The sequence below is a fragment of the Triticum urartu genome, chromosome 5 (genome assembly GCF_003073215.2).
Source record: "Triticum urartu cultivar G1812 chromosome 5, Tu2.1, whole genome shotgun sequence".
Lineage (NCBI taxonomy): Eukaryota > Viridiplantae > Streptophyta > Magnoliopsida > Poales > Poaceae > Triticum > Triticum urartu.
Window position 1 is genome coordinate 371,521,963 of NC_053026.1, and position 14,405 is coordinate 371,536,367.

General features: G+C 42.4%; 1 long non-coding RNA gene across 1 annotated transcript; it reads left to right on the top strand.

Moving 5' to 3' along the window:
• The first annotated feature begins 1,372 nt into the window (after positions 1–1,372).
• On the top strand, positions 1,373–4,314 carry LOC125556026. The gene is made up of 3 exons (XR_007304977.1): positions 1,373–1,551; positions 2,456–2,579; positions 3,922–4,314. It is a non-coding gene; the product is annotated as an uncharacterized LOC125556026 (long non-coding RNA).
• Positions 4,315–14,405: the final 10,091 nt, after the last annotated feature.

The window sequence follows — 14,405 nt, forward strand, 5'->3', positions numbered from 1 at the left end:
GAAGAATATCAAATGTCTATCATGGGAGAATTGAAATTCTTCTTAGGTCTTCAGATTCGTCAACAGCGGAATGGCATATTCATATCTCAGGAGAAATACCTCAAGGATGTACTGAGGAAATTCGGCATGCAAGATTGCAAAGGAGTCAAAATCCCTATGCCCACAAATGGTCATATATGCACTGATGAAAATGGTATTGACTTCGATCGAAAAGTATACCGCTCCATGATTGGTTCTTTATTGTACTTATGTGCATCTAGGCCAGATATTATGCTTAGTGTTTGCATGTGTGCCCGATTTCAAGCTACACCGAAGGAATCACACCATAAGGCTGTGAAGCATATTCTTCGATATCTAGCTCACACACCAACACTTGGATTATGGTACCCCAAGGGCTCGGCTTTTGATCTCATTGGATATTCAGACTCTGACTATGCTGGTGATCGTGTGGACCGCAAGTCAACATTTGGCACATGCCATTTTCTTGGACGATCTTTGGTCTATTGGTCCTCGAAGAAACAGAACTGCGTATCACTGTCTACTGCCGAAGCTGAGTACATTGCTGCTGGTTCTTGCTGTGCTCAACTACTATGGATGAAGCAAACACTCAAGGACTACGGCGTCAACGTGAAGAATGTGTCACTCTACTGTGACAATGAAAGTGCCATCAAGATTGCTCATAACCCAGTTCAGCACTCAAAGACAAAGCACATTTAGATTCATCATCATTTTCTTCGTGATCATGTGTTGAAGGTCGACTTTCTATTGAGCATGTGAAGACTGAAGAACAGCTAGCCGACATCTTCACAAAGCCCTTGGATGAGAAGAGATTTAGCAAGTTGCGATGTGAGCTAAATATCCTAAAATCTTCGAATGTTCTTTGAAAAGGACACTCATCCTAACACCTAGACAAAATTGATGACTTAGATGTGCAACACATGAAGAAACATTTTTCTTCAATGAAGAATAACACTCTAAGTGTGAAGAAATTAACGAAGAATTTGATTCTCAGAACCCTACGACAATTGTATGCAGTGTCTGAAATCATCATTCTTATACGGTGGGTCACGCCACCACCAAATGTTGAAAATCTTCGATTGAGTTATTCCTCTTTGAAATTCCCCAGTTGTTTTTCAACCTGCATTGTCTTCACTATTTCCGTTATTTTTCTTCTTTGACTATATATATATATATATATATATATATATATATCTGGGCTATTCTGTTACGCGTAACAGAATATTATTCTGTTGCTATTGTTGAACTGATGAATTTGAGCGGTTGTACTGATGATGTCATTTCGTTGTAATGATCGTTTTAATTAAAAGGGTAAATAAGAGCTCCCTCCCCCTCTCTCCACCGGCCACTCCAGCCGTCGACCGATCCCTCCACGTGCCCGCCTCCCGCACCCGCCCGGCAACCCAGGCCCCACCCTAGGCGCAGCGATGGGCGACGGTGGCGGCGCTCGCGGGGGCGTCCGCCGGTGACAACATCGTCTACTAGGACGCCGACGCGCCCAAGATCCCCGGCTGCTCGAACGACTTCATGCTCGTACGCCCCTTCCCCACCTCCTCCTCCTCCCCGCCTTTCCCGAGCGAGTGGAGCGGCCGGCCCCGGTTCCTGATTTCGAGCCCATGGCCGGGTGGCCGGCGGAGCTCCGTTCTTGCTGGGCACGCGACCCCAGAGCCTCCCGATTCTGAACCCGTGGCTGGGTGGCCGGCGGAGCTCCGTTTTGGCCGGGCGCGTGACCCCGGAGCCTCCCGATTCCGAGCCCGTGGCCGGGTGGCCGGCAGAGCTCCGTTCTGGCCGTTCCTCACCCCGTGCGGCGCCAATGCTGCAGTCCACCCGGCGCCACCTACCGTTCGCCCCTGACGGCCTCCTGCAAGCACAGCGATGAGAGGTTCATGTCGTCGTCTGCTGCAGTTTACTATTTTGTGTTTTTCTGAAGATAAATGGAAGTGCAAATGTAGTCCGCTAGTGATTTTCTCTTGAGGTTCACTTATTTTTGTAGGAAAAAAGGGTGGTGTGGTTCGGGTGGATGCCCCATTACCAAAAAATCTTGTTGAAAAACTGTAGTTTGTTGTAAAGATATATGTTTGAGTGTACGCCCCTTTGCTCTCTACCTCTGCTGTTCATAGTTCTGTGGTATTCTCTGAGTACTTGTGAATGTATGTCTAGGTGCAAGTAGGCTGATGTGCTACCCATTTCCTTTAACAATGAGATTTCACCAGTAGGGTCATTCACTTTACACAAATATCACTTAACTAGATGGGTTGGTGCGTCGCTCAATAGCCCATACTTGCATCCATAATTAGATATAAAATATACTGAAGAGAAGTACATATATAGCCATGATTGTGTGATAAATTGTTTGTCAGGATATGGCTGTACTTGATTAAGCCTATATTGTAGACATAGTGTCCGAATTTACCAAGGTGTTAGCTTTCTTATTCAGGAAGAGGTTGTCAAGAAGACAAAATCAGTTGGGAAGCTCAAACAAGAAGCTGAGAATTGCCTATAGTAGAGTGAAAGATTTAACAACGAGAAGGCTGAGTTTGAACAAGCTTCCTTCAGAAAAGGTACAGTTCCTTGTCTCGACCACTTTCTTGTGTGCCTGTCGCTAGCTAGCGATGTTTTGGTTATGCAATTTTGTGTGAAGTTCACCCTCGCCATGGACAACATGTCATGGACCCTCTGTTCCTTGTCTCCACTCCGTCGAGGCACGGATCCGCCGTCACTTGCTGCTTATAGTTCAGTTAATTTGTTGTTCCATTGCAGTTTGTTGGTCTGCTGTGGATGTGGACATTATAAATACTCCAGTTTCCTTGCAATTTTGCTTGCAAAGAGTAGTTTCAATAGCTGATTTGCTATTCTCTTCTCTGTAGCAAGTGCAGCAGTGTCCGCTCTTCCTCTCTTCTTTTTCAGTAAAGTGCAGGAGTATTTTCTTCTCTACTTTAACTGAAACATTTTTCTGTTAATTAATATACATTGAAACCTTTTCCTTTAATTAACTTGAACCTTTTCAGTTAATTAAAATTAACTGAAACCTTTTGTCTTAATTAAAATTAACTGAAATATTTTTTGTTAATTAAAATAAACTGAAACATTTTCCTTTAATTAACTTAAACCTTTTCAGTTAACAAATGAATAGGCCAATAATTTAGTCATTCAGGAGTACTCCTCCAGTAGTATTAGTCATTCAAGAGTACTCCAGTAGTAGGAGTAGCTTGAAGGAGTACAGTGCAGCTTCTCTTCTCTTAATGAAACTATTCCTGCTGCTGCTTGCTTCTGTGCTTATATGAGTAGCTTGCTGCTATTGTAGCTTAATTTTAATTAACTGGAACTTTTCCTTTAATTTTATTTAACTAAAACCTTTCCTTTAACTAAAACTTTTCAGTAAATGAAACATTTCCATTTCTTTCTTCTTTCTCTCTTCTCTCTTCTTACTCTCTTCTTCTTTCTTCTTTCTCTCTTCTTCCTCTCTTAATCTCTCTTCTTCCTCTCTTCTCTTCTCTGAGCACTCCTTTTAGATACTCCTCATGCTCTCTTTTCTCTCTCTTCTTTTCCTTTTCCTTTTCCTTTTCTTAGCTGAAACTTTACCTAAATTTAAGTAAAAATTTCAGTAAATGAAAGTACTCCTCTTGCTCTTTTCTCTCTCTTCTTTCTCTCTTCTCTTCTCTAAGTACTCCTTTTCAGATAAAAGTAAATTAAACTTTTCCTTTGACTTCTCTTCTCTGAGGCTTTTGTCGAGCCCTCAACTGCTGTTGTGTACTGCTGACATTAACTTATGCTACCTTACTCCCCTAGATTTGATTTGATTTGTTGGAGTACTTCCGTGGATTACTACTAGCCTTACTTCCCTTGATTTGATTTGCTGTGATGAACTGCTTGTGACTGCTTGTTGTATTTGATTTGCAGGAGGAGGCAGAGGAGCAGACCACGCCCAGGAGATGGCCGTCGTGGAGATGACCACACCTAGGAGGACAGGGCGGTAGGATGACCAGGCCCAGGAGGAGCAGGGCGGCAAAGGTGGGGGCGGAGGTGGAGCTGGGTGGATTCAAATCTGGCGGAGGGGTATCATTCTGGGTGGAGGGGCAAAAATGTAATTTCTTGCGTTTTTCACCTGGTCGGAACAGATCTTAAACAACAAATAAAATCGGAACAAAGGGAGTGGGTTTTACAAGTTGTTTGCAGTTTAGTTCAGTCGAGACAGAGCTCCTCGCCGTGCAGTCCACCTCACACTAATGGCGCAATCTCCCTTTCCTTCTCTCCGTGATCCGCTATGCAGTCTGCATGGCCACGCTCCCTTGCGTTTCACTGTCGCACTGAATGCAGTTTCATTTTTTATCAGGGGCTGGTTGTATTTTTACACGGGGCTGATTGTATTTTTATGAGGGGGCTCAATTGCAAGGACATGAACCTAAGATCATAGGGGGCTGATTGTATTTTTATGAGGGGGATATTATTCTTTTTTAGCAGTTCATTACGCCATCGTGTTACTATTGTTGAACGGATGAATTCGAGCGTTTGTACTGATGCTGTCATTTCATTGAACTGATCATTTTTATTAAAAGAGTAAATAGGAGCTCCCTCCCGCTCTTTTCCCGTTCCGCTGGCCACTCCAGCCGTCGACCGAGCTGCTCACGGCCGATCCCTCCACCCGCCCGCCTCCCTCCCAATAACCTAGGCCCCACCCTAGGCGCAATGATGGGCGCCGGGGCGTGGGCGACGACTGCGGCACTCGTGACGGCACTCGTACTGATCTCTGTGTGTGTTTGTACATAGGAGGTATTTTTCATAGAGTAATTTTGAATGGTTCCGAAAAAGTACTAGAACTGATGTCCGTATGGGTTTGAACTGAGCGTGTTTTCACAGACTAGATTTTACTCTCTTTTTTGGTACGGCTTTTCCTCGTAACTTTTCAATAGGTTACGGTTTTCATAGCCCTTGAACTTGCATGGTTTATATCATTGAACTGAATGATATTTTTTCGAAAAGAAAATGTTGTGCGTGTTTCTTTTTCTGAACTCAATTTTTTTTGCAACGATGTTTTGGACTTCTCGCATTTTGCGACTTGAACTTTTACCATTTGAATTTTCGTGGTTTTTTTTTGTTTGAGCTTTTTCCCAAACTTATCTGAGACGCCATGTTTGAACATACAACTTTTGTAGTTATGAACTTGTGGTTTTTTTCCATTTGTTAAATTGCTTTTTTCCTCCGAACTTTTACTGCTACAATCTTTTTTTGCAAATTTATTGTCCCTTGAGTCAGAACTGATGCAATTTTTATTTTTTAATTTATGGTACTTGGTACTAGAGAGTTTGTACTTCTCACAAAATAATCAATCAATGTTTTTTAGTTTTAGTTTTTAATTTTCTTTCTCATCCTTATCCTTACTGATGGTATCATCACCATCATACCTTTATGGTTTATATAGTTGAATGGACTTACATTTTTACCATTGTCTTCTTTCTAAAACTTATGTTTTCTTCTCCAAACTTCCTACCTCACAGGAATCATAACTTATTTATTTTTTACATTTGTACTTCCAAGTGTATTTAATGACATTTTCACCTTTTTACTTTGTTTTACCTCACCAAACATGTGATTTTTGTAATAGTTTATCAAAATGCGGCAAATAATATACCGTTGAAAAGCTATCAAAAATATAAAACTTAGTCATGTTGAACGTTTTCTCAAATTTGCAACCATTTAAGATTAATTTTGAATAAGGTAAGGCCCGTCGTGCTATTTTTCCGTCTGAAAAACAGAGTAGTCATACTGATCTATATATGCATTTGTACTGAGGTATTTTTCAGAGTAATTTTGAATGGTTCGGAGAAAATAGTACTTGAACTGATATTCGTATGTGTTTGTACTGAGCATGTTTTCACATACTAGACTTCACTCTGTTTTTTGGGTATCATAGTCCCCGAACTTGTATAGTTTATACCGTTGAACTAAATAATATTTTTTCAAAAGGAAAAAAATTCATGTGTTTGCTTTTTAAACTCAATTTTCTTGCAACGATGTTTTGCACTTCTCTCGTTTTGTGACTTGAACTTTTACCATTTGAATTTTCACTGGGTTCCATTTTGTTTGAGCTTTTTTTCGAACTTATCTGGGACATCCGTGTTGAACTTACAGCTTTTTTAGTTGTGAACTTGTTGTGTTTTTACAATGACAATATGCAGGAGAGCAAGGTGAGGGCAAGGATAGAAGAAGGATGTGTGTGATGATCGTGGAAGCACTGCAGGGCTGAGCCACAACGGTGGTTGATGGCAAGCCGGCACGACACGACGTGCGGCGGAGAGGCATGGGGACGGGTGGGCGACGCACTGACATGTCACTTGAGATGCACCTGTTGGACTGATCTCCTTGTCCCATCTGGACTGATCAGTTGCAGAACTAGGACGTTTTCTTGGACGACAACGGCACAGAATACCAAAAGCTAACCATCTTTTATTTTTCAAACTGATAATTTGTTTTTAGTTCCTACTGATCAATATTTTTGATTCAAACCATTTTTTGTCCTTGCACACACATCAAGCTGTCATGTATACCTTCTTGAATTACAGCACACCGACTGCACATTTTCTTACATGAATGACATACACCACATCGACTGCACATTTTCTTGCTATTAGAAGCCTCTTCAGATTTAAAGGTTTGTACTGGGCATAACAAATTAGCCAACAACCGAATTACAAAGGTCAAAGTTCTTGAATTACAGACCAAAAAACAAGCAAACAAAGAATAAATAGAGGATTGCCAGGGTCTAAGAGAGATCAATTGCAATACACTTTCACTCCATTTTTCACTCAGTAATAGCATGACTGAATAAGAAGTTCAAAACTGGAGCAGTAGCACTTTCACTCCATTTTTCCTTTCAGTATCGTTGGACACAAGCTCCTTGAGAAAGCTTGCATGGTCAGTAGCATATTGGTCCTGCAATTGTGTCGACGTGGAGAAGGAGCCTGCAGGTCATCCCGCAACAGGGTAACTTCTCTGCACTACAACAAATCAAAAGCAGTAAATGTACATATTTTGGACATACAAGCATAATGGAAATTTGCAGAAATAACATGGTGTTCCTGATAGAAAGTACTGATGCTTTGGGAAATTTCGAAGAGAGAAAAGAACAGAGAAAAGTGCTGATGCTTCAGAATTTATCAATAATACTTGGCCACCAAAACCCCCATAATTTTCCTAGCAACCTCGTCCAATTGCATTACTCATAACATGATCTATAGAGAGCCTTACACATCCCAAATAAAATGCATGCAGAGATGGGCGGCCACCAGCTTGTTTATATCAGAAATTTTAAGAAGCCAATGAACTTCAGCATGACAAGTAGATCAATACAGCATGCAACTTATGTAGTTGCTTAACTCTAAACACATGGTCAAAATTTCAGTCACTTAAGAACTATAACAATAAAGCATTACCACACTGATTTACTTGTTTCACTATTAAAAATGGGTTTCAAACACAACTTCTAAGCAGACAGTGCTTACTTTTGCTCTCCCACTTGGACTGAACAGGCAAAAACAGAACACATCACTTGCGCTAACAATCCGGAAATCCAATGAACACAAACAACATAGAATTATTCCGATACCTCGGGCGAATGGCTCTGCATATGTCGCTCCAGATGCGTCTAAAGGATGCTATGCAGATGTAAAAGTTCATGTTGTTTTTCCACAACCATGAACTGATGTAGGTTCCAGGGAAGAACTACTTTTAGTTTGCAAAGTGAACATCCACACTTCACTTCTTTTATCTTTGCATAATGAGCTAGTGAAATTTACAACATTACTTTCTATTTTTCTTATATAATGTACTGTGTAAATTTTTGCATCTGAACTTTCTTATCATTTTTTTTGAACTTCACTAGTTCACAAAAACCTAGTATATTTTCAAAATAAAGCCATGAGAAAGAAGAGAAGTATTAAAATTAATAAAACATTAGATGGGTGGATTAGTAGATGCACGTACACTTCATATTCTAATGGGCATCACTAGGAGCACTAGCCTTTTTCTCTTTGTTGCTATACGAACAGGTGCGCACATCCTGTCTTTTTTTAAAGCGTTGAAGTCTCATGGATAAAGCATCAAACAGGTTTCAGGCAATCCAGTGCTCTCTCTCACCTATTTGCTAAAATGAACAAAGAACATGTTGCGGGTTTCATTTCGAACTTGCCTGGAAGTAATACTTGTACTCTAGTCCAAGTACCAGTATAATGCTTATAGTCTGTAAACAAAAAAAAGATGCCGAATTTGCAAACGAAAAGCTTCAAATAAAAGTTAAAACAATAGAGAAACTATGAAGCAAATAGCATCAGTGATCTTCTAACTGAAGCACCATATTTTTACTGATATTTTTTTGTCAATGAACTTCTGCAATTTAGGTACTAGAACTCACTGATGCTATTTACTATTTGTTTTTAAGGCATTTTCAGTACATGCCAAACATTTGTTTTTTAAACACATCCACAGGTTAAATATATGCATGTCAATCTTCACAGTTGGAAGTAATTTGAGCTATCTCAAAACATCAAACTGATACATACATTCATGAACAAAACCGGTACAAGCAATACAAAATCCCTACTGTTTGCAAATGTTCCATAGAATATCTTATCATGAACGGACTGGTGAACTTACAGAGGATTTGTTTCCAGCGACCTTCCTGGTGGTTCAGGTTTATTTATTTCTCGAGCTCTAATTTTTTAGCTTGCCCGACATCTAAACATGAACTACACGATACTTGTACTGATATTTTCTTTGTCAATGAACTTCTGCAATTTAGGTACTAGAAACTCACTGATTTACTCTCCGTTTTTAAGGCATTTTCAGTACATGCCAATCATTTGTTTTTTAAACACATCCACAGGTTAAACGGATCAGTACATGAAACTTGCACTGAATCGGTTAAACTCTGAATATGTTCAGAGAACATGAGGCTCTCATGTACTCTAGGTTACACACCAAACCTAGCTTTTACCATGATGCACCTTCTACTATGGAATGTAGACACGGAAACAATACAATTTCTTATAAAGCTTCCTAGCCCATTCACTTCAACCTTTAGAAGACAAACTTATTTTTCGGGAGAGAATATAAGATGATTTCTAAACTGCAGTTTTTTGCATTGAATTCTTATCACTCTTATATTGAACTTTTCTAACCTGCAGTTGCCCAGAAGCCATCCCAAGTCAGGCTAGACACAGACGTCCGGTTGGCACTTTCCGGCCACCTTGTCGGCCACACAGACATACCGCTGGTCGATGTATCTCGTCGTCAAGGGGAAGAGCCGAGGAAGGTTCCCTGGCACAACGCAACATGAGTGACCGGATTGGTATTTCTATCTGGAGGTGGTGGTGGTGGGTTAGGGGCGCGACAGCCATGGGAGCAGGTGCATCGGGGGTTGGCGAGGGAACTGGTGGCGGAGGGAGCGGGGGCCAGGGCGGCTGATCCGGGCGAGGTCGCGGCGGCGGAGGTAGGTGGTGTCGGTGGGCAAGGGGCATGCATCAGCAGCAGTAGAAAGGTTGCAGCTGAGCCAGAGAATCGTAGGTGCAGTAGCAGCTTGCAGCAAGGAGCAGCCTGCACTCAGCTCCTTGAGTGACCGGCCACAAAACAAGAAGTTGTACTGTTGAGCAGGAGGTCCTCGACCCCGCGACTCCTCCAGCAGGCTCCACTGTTTGCCGTTGAATTATAAGCCATGGCATTGGAGTGGGACGCGGATCCACATCGGCGACATTGAACGGACAGGGGTGGTGGCTGCGAACTGCCTGTACGCGGTGGTGGCGTAGCACCATCGGGGAGGAGGCAGGGTGGTGGCAGGGGAGCATCACCGGCTGCCGGAGGATAAGTTGCCAATTCCGTATTCTATTTCTGCATTGAACTTAAGTGCATTGTTGAATTGAAGTTTTCTAACACATATTCACTGAACTCGGTCACCCTGAATGTATATTTTTATAGTTATGTTGGCAGGAGGCTATGTAATACATCTCAACAATTGTTTCTGGGTGAGTTTCAAAAAATATAATACTAAGTGAACAGTACAACCTGACCTAACTAGATATGCAACATGCAGTAGACATGTTCAGTGTCTCAACTTTTCACAAAAAACTGCAGATGTACTATCATCTATGCAAAATGTATCATAGAAATAATGGAGAAGGCTTAGTTAAAATGGGAACACCTTGTTCAGTTTTGATAAAATTAATATCACAAAGAGCACTCGCTACCTTCTCTACAGAGGCGTGCGTTTGTGAATGGAAGAGGCCTCTGAACTTTTTCGCTTTCTCAACTCTTAACTTTTTGTATTCTTGTACTTCACCCACCCCTATAAATTTCTATACTTTTTAGTGGCTTTTGTTGGTGAGCCCTCCTGTTTCCCTGATCTGAACGTTCATAAGGTTTATTCTGAGTATAAAAAAACAAGAAATAAAGTGTTCTGTTCACAATTAAGCTTATAAGCACTGCAAGACAATCAAGGTTGAGAGAATATAGTGAGCACCATGTCTAATTCTCAAGTCAGTGGTTGGTCCAAAAAAATTATGAGGTTAGTGCCTCCATAGAAGTAACAACAAGTTGTTGTACTATGTGTGAGAGATTGTTGTTTTGTACAGAACTGATGTTGTTTTGCAAGGTGGACTTAAGACACTTTTTATATGAGAACTGATGTTGTTTCTCAGACACTACCTCTGTAACTAAATGCAAGACATTTTTGCAGTACTTCCCTAAATCCTATAAGTGCAGACCAAATACAGTTACAGAAATACTACACTAGGAGGTATCAATCAATCTAATCCATAGCACATTCTGCTAATATGTGTGTGTGATCCGTAGCCCATAGCCTATGTGTGATTTGTTCCAATTAATCCATGCATTTTTTATCCTCTCCTGCCTGCAGCTATGGCTAGACCCGTTGAAGAGGTGGGGAATTTTAAGTTAATGATTTGCTTTCAGAAACTTCAGACAAGAGCGGAGTAAAGGCTGGAAGGTAAAACTACTATTAGCACATGTACCTTTTTGTAGCATCTCATCTCCTTTGCTTCAAGTTTGGGCACTTTGATATGGTCAGCCTCTTTCATTTTGCAAGTGCCGGTAGTCCATGAATTGAAACTAGTTCTGGAAAATGGTCAAGTGACAATACCTCTACTAATGGACGATTACTGAGCCAAATGCCCATTTCTTGTCTATAGAAAATACTATTTTTTTACTTTCCTTAGTGATGCAACTACCTTCAGATTAAAAGTATCTAGATAACACCCATCCATTAAACTACACATATTTGACATCATTTTCACGCCTGATAATACATCCATCTCAAAGTATCAACTATCAGCTCACAAAGTATCAAATACCACAAGAACTTGAAAAAGAATTTTCACTTCACAGAACTACCAGCTATGAGTTCACCAAGTCGAGATGGACAACTCTTCGAGGTCTCAACTATCAGTTCACACAAACTACAAAGCATTGAGTTCATCGAGTCTTAACTATCAGTTCATACAAACTACAAAGCATGTAATTCATAGTCTAAACTATCAGTTCACACAAACTACAAAGGATGAGGAGAGAGAGAGCATGAGAGAGAGAATCTTACCCATCAGTTCATAGAAACTAGAGATCAGAATAACAATTATCCATAATCTTTTTTTGGATCCATCAGCTAGTCTGTGACCATGTTGTAGCTACGAGAGAGGGAGCAAGAACACCACATAGCGAGAGAGTTGATGCATGATCAACAGTTCAGGAGATGGAAACAGAGCAGGACAAGTAGGCAAATGAGAGATATGATGGGAGGGAGAAAGCTAAGCCAGGCCCAGGGTAGAGCACGGGGTGGCCTATACACAGCACTTTGAGCGACCGGCCACAGGGCGACCAGTTGGACTGCCGATGTGACCACAGCGAGACCGACGTGCATCCTGGTGGAGGTTGCTGGATCTAGATCGGGGTTGTGGGAGGAGGCAAGGTGGAGGGGCAACGACCGGTGATGGAAGCGAGGCGGCCGGGCACTGGGCACTCGGGGGAGCCTGCTGGCTGGGATCTCATGGTGGCGGCGAGGAGCCACGGTGGGAGGCGGGGGATCCTGACGGGGACGGTTGGGCCGGCGGCGGTGCGCAACCTTTTATGCGGCAGCCGGGCGCTCAGGTCACGCAGCATACATTGGCGAGGAAAGAAGGAGTCTGGAGGCGCGTCGCTGGGGAGGGAGCCAGGCGGTGGCACGCTGGGGAGGAGGTCGGGTGGTCCACGCGTCGCGCTCTTATAGTGACTGATGGTAACAGAATAGTCCAGCCCTATATATATATATATATTCTTCTATTTGCTCTTTCTGCTAAGTGAATGTGATCGGACCCTTCTCTCTCTATGCTAAACTCAACCCAGTCTATTCACAAATTCTTCATGTGCGTTCTATTTGAATCTCGTTCAAAATCTTCACTGTGTCCTTTCAGTTGAAGAAATTGCGAACGGAACTTTAAAATCTATCTTATCTAAATTTTCGGCTTTGCCGCTCAAACCGTTCTGCATTCTATGCGATGTTTATCTATTCATCCACGATCTCGCACGATTGCCACCTCTCTATACGTGGGTGATACATGTCAAGCGAATGATAAAGGTCAGGGGCACGTCCGTCCTATTTCCTCGGGCGAGCGGTTTTTCACTTCGGCTATAAATACCCTTCTCCCTTCCTCACTTCATTTTTACTCCGCTCGACCTCACTCCCTCGCTCGAGCTCCTCAACCCTAACGCCGCCGCTACTTCCATCGTCACCGGTGAGGAAGAGCTTCACTGCCTCGACCTCGTCGCCGTCGTACTCACGCCGAACGCGGATTTCTTCACTCTGCCGCTGCCGTAGCTGTCTTCCACAATCAAGTTAGGGCGTGGAAGATCTGAACCGACGAGCTTCAAATCTACACTTCCTAATTCGTCATGTTCTTCGTCAAGGGTAATTAAAAGTTACTTTTACTGCCCTTGTTGATTCTGATGTTTTCTTCAAATCTTCAAAAGGTGTTTATTCCTCAATTCTTCACACACTAAACACCTCACATGTCATCTGTTCTTGATGTGTTTCTTTAAGCAACATTTTTCTTCAAGATTCCTCAATTGTGTGGATTTTCAAATCTGTACAACTCTGGAACCTAAGTCAAAGAATGCTTAGTGAAATTCCTCAAGACTCATTTGGTCAATTTCCTCAACCTTGTTCTTTTTGCAAAAACTTCTGAGAACGCATATGACCTCTCCAAATTCTTCGCACCTATACTCTATTCACAGGTACACATGTCCGCTGCTGAATCATTAGGTTCTCATCAACTTAACTCATTTGCAGCGTTTCTCGAAGAAAAGTTGCATACCTCTTCAGAGAACTCAATCATTAAAAACCCTCAGCTGAAGAAAATGGCAAATGGCAAGAAACCTCATAAGGGAGGAAAGAAGCTAGAAGTCAACACTGCGTTTGAAATCCCTGAGGACATATACAAGGATTATTGCACTCCTGATGAGGCCACCCATGGGAAGGAAACTAAGAATGAGTGCAAAATGCGCATCCAAAGGATAGGGAGGAGATGGGCACGGGAATGGAGGGAATACAGATATGTCACTCCCAAGTATATGAAGAAATTCGCTCTTTATCTTCCATGCCCAAGACCTCCTTTGTCACCTGGTCAAGAAGCTGATCCCACCAGCCTCAAGCGTGGTGAGGATTATCCTGATGAATGGGCCAAGCGCCAGGCGAAGCTTGCCAGAGTAGCTAAGGAAGCAGTGAGAAAATTCAATAAAGACTCTGCTGCTGTTGCCACTGCTGAGGCCTCTGCAAGTAAGCCCAAGAAGGCAATGCCAAAGAAGCCATCTCATAAGCCAAGTGCTTCTACCCAAATGCCCTCACGGACAAGTTCCTCAGAAATGCCCTCACGGCCAGTTTCTTCAAAGCCCTCACAGCCAATTCCTCAACCCACACCAGCTCCTCCAAAGTCCTCAGCTCCTCCGTCAAAGTCCTCCGCACCTGCACATCTTGCCTCATGCCAAAGGACAACAAACATCTCTATTGCCTCAGGTGCCTCTGCAAGTTCTTCAGCTCCACTGCATTCTTCAATTGGCCCCACTCTGCTGAAGACCAAGGCAACTGCTAGACAAGGCTCTCGACCAAGTCCTCAAAAGAAGTAGGTCGATTTTCAAGTGCCGTCTGATGAAGACGAAGCTGATGATGAAGAACTTGCTGAAATAATTAGGGACATGCAAGTCAGGGCCGCTAGAGCCAAAGGCACAAGTGTGCCTCTGCTATTGGATCCAAAGTTGATCCTTGATTACATTGATCTCTGGCACAAGGACCCCAACACTCCCATGCCTGATTTCGAGTTGACTACTGGCCAAAGTCATATGTTGACTCACTTCAT